Raw genomic sequence first — 2,786 nt, 5'->3', positions numbered from 1 at the left:
GTCAACAAAAAAATTGATTTATATTTATGTTTACATTTAATAAGGTCAATTATTTTTAGATGTGAAAATAAAAATTGGAAAATCATCTACATCCTCTTGGCCAAATAATAATAATAAATAAATAATAGATAAAGCCAAGAGTGTAGAAAGACCAAGCAGAGTATTGATTACTTATGCTCCATACATGTCAACATTTTATTTTTGTACAATTATACAAACATGTAACGTCAATCACTAGTCATATACATTACAAATATAATAATTTCAAAACTAGAAACACACAACAATATATATGTGAACCTTATTAAAGCTCTAAATTATTTTCCGTTGTCGATTTTGTATTGGTGTTAAAACTAACCATGCATAAATAATATGAGTTTGTCTTTTAATTTTAAAGCTCTGTTATACCAATCAATCAATCATCATAAATGGTACTTTACTCTGTTTCAAAAATTCTAATACCAAGAGAAACAATACAAAACGAGGACTATATGCCTAAAAATAAAGAAATAAAGTGTACCAGTACTTTGTAGCACTTTCCTAAGTTTCAATATCGCTATTGGTCCAACTAAGTATTAGTTCTCGTAGAGTTTAATATAGTAGCTTTTAGAGAGTATTGCTAGCCAATCGCAACGCGACATATTAAGAAGGTGATAGGCACCACTAGTACCTATTAATAGCAATGCTCGTAAAAATAAAAGCTAAAACAGAAGCTTTTAGGCCAGGCTGTCATGAGTGTGAGAATTAAACCACCACATAGAAAATAAAAATTAAAGTCAAAACACTTGTGCTGTTTTTTCATTTACATGAACTGTGTCTGTGTGTGGCAAAGGTAAGGTAGATATGAATTTTGAGGCACAGCCGATGTGGTTGGCACCTGATGCTGCTGCCATGCCACCCCAGCTACCGCAACAGGGGGAGTTGCAGCTTCCCTTCTTGCGGGATAAGCGATACGCTTTCCATGGCCAGATAATGATGCTTATTGTCTTTGCCATTTTCTTTATTTTCATTTGCTTTGTTGCAATAGTTCCTTGTCTTCATCGCCTCAGGAAAGCTGAGATAGAACGTCGCGAGCTCGGCGAGAGGCCGGGCTGTTGTTTCTTCCCGCCCTTGGCCAAACAAACCAACCATGAAGAGAATTCCCATCCTAGCTAGAAAGATTTTTTTTTTTTCTTTCTGAGTTGGCTTGCTAGAATTTATTATAGCTTGAGTGGTTGTAATTGTGATGAAACTTGTATATTTTGTTTGTTTTCTATGGCTTTATATGTTTTCTTAGAAAACAACTGATTTGTGTTATAGTTTATTCCATAATTAGTCTTTTTCTTGCATAAAGATGTCTTCGATAAATTGTATATAGCTCTAATTGAAAATAAATAAATCAAGCATACCTGGACATGGGGAGACTGATTATCTTCATCGGCCACTATACAAGAATTTATCCTCGGATAAAAAATTTAGTAACATCACTTCACATACTCGCATACTAATCCTATTGGGGCAAAAGCAAAAAAAAATAAAAATCAAATTTATGAGAATTATAACTTTTAACAGACATGAAAATGGAAGAAAATTAGTATATGTATCTACTAACATCAAAATTTTGATTTAAGAGATCAACGGTGGTTATAATTAATAATTTTGTTAGGTGTGAAAGAGAGAAGAGATTGAGAACCCACCGCCACTGATTGATAAAACGACTGAGAACAACGTGATCTGGACCTTTGAATTTTCTAAAGTAGAACAGAGTTAAGAGTAACCTGGAGAAGGAGATGAATGGAGAAAAGATTAAATTGGTAAAGGATAAAAATTCCGTTGCCGGGAATCGAACCCGGGTCTCCTGGGTGAAAGCCAGATATCCTAACCGCTGGACGACAACGGAGACATGTCTAAGTGTTTCAAAATATTATACATATTATTTATAATAGAACAAATAATAAATGTATTTTTAATTTTTTGGTCATGCATATAAATCAAGTTAACCACTAAAACACCTGTGAATCATCAGAAAATTTCCAAATCGGACATAGAATAAAAAATAAATTTGGCTAAGTAATAAGCTATTCTCGACGATTTATACTGCTAATTATGCTTTCTGAATTTTTTTTTTCTTTTGTGTTTTGGAAAATTGATTAATAATGTGATTTAGGAAGATGATGGTTGAATGAAAAAGTTAAGAAAGACTAGTGGAGGTAAACATGAATAATTTTTCCAAAGTTGGTTTGCCTTTCCAAATATTTTGTATGGTAAAAATCACACCAAATTATAGCACATCATATACTTCAACAAATTAAATAATTATGTGAGATGTAATATTTAATTATACAAATCATAATATAACACATTTAAATGGTGTCACATACTACTTCTGCCTAGCATTTTTCTATCAATTACTTGCCTTTATTATTTTGAATAATAAACATAGTACCTTTTATAGTAAGGAAATTTTTTTATCTAATCAATGTATCCACAACTAATATATGAAAAGCTATGAGTAGAGATAATTTAGAAAAAATAAAGTTGAAATATTCTAAAATGATCATAAGATTTGTATAAAATATAGTTAAATCATAATTCAATACCAAGTTACAATCGATCCTAAAATTATAACGTATGCCAAACAAAAAGTGTATTGAAGCTATATTTTTACACTTTGAATTATATTTTGATGTAATTGAGTTTGTATTATTTTCCTATTAATGAATATTTCTATTTTCTCTCAAAGAAAAAAGAAATTACCAAATTTATCTCTTTGGTGGTTTTTTGGTCTAGGTTTCTTTTCAAGCTAA

General features: G+C 30.8%; 1 long non-coding RNA gene and 1 other non-coding gene across 3 annotated transcripts; both read right to left on the bottom strand.

Annotated features, from left to right (window-relative positions):
- Nucleotides 1–803: 803 nt before the first annotated feature.
- On the bottom strand, nt 804–2,278 carry LOC115718604 (uncharacterized). 2 transcript variants are annotated; one of them, XR_004011980.2, is made up of 3 exons: nt 1,992–2,278; nt 1,677–1,757; nt 804–1,489 (listed from the first exon to the last, which is right to left on the bottom strand). It is a non-coding gene; the product is annotated as an uncharacterized LOC115718604 (long non-coding RNA). The 2 variants fall into 2 exon arrangements; XR_004011979.2 differs by lacking the exon at nt 1,992–2,278 and having other exon boundaries at nt 1,677–1,983.
- Nucleotides 1,808–1,879, bottom strand: TRNAE-UUC (transfer RNA glutamic acid (anticodon UUC)). The gene has a single exon. It is a non-coding gene; the product is annotated as a tRNA-Glu (tRNA).
- Nucleotides 2,279–2,786: the final 508 nt, after the last annotated feature.

Source organism: Cannabis sativa, chromosome 2, assembly GCF_029168945.1.
Source record: "Cannabis sativa cultivar Pink pepper isolate KNU-18-1 chromosome 2, ASM2916894v1, whole genome shotgun sequence".
In the NCBI taxonomy this organism is placed as follows: domain Eukaryota; kingdom Viridiplantae; phylum Streptophyta; class Magnoliopsida; order Rosales; family Cannabaceae; genus Cannabis; species Cannabis sativa.
The sequence above is the reverse complement of the archived record's forward strand: the minus strand, read 5'-3'. Positions and strand labels throughout refer to the sequence as shown.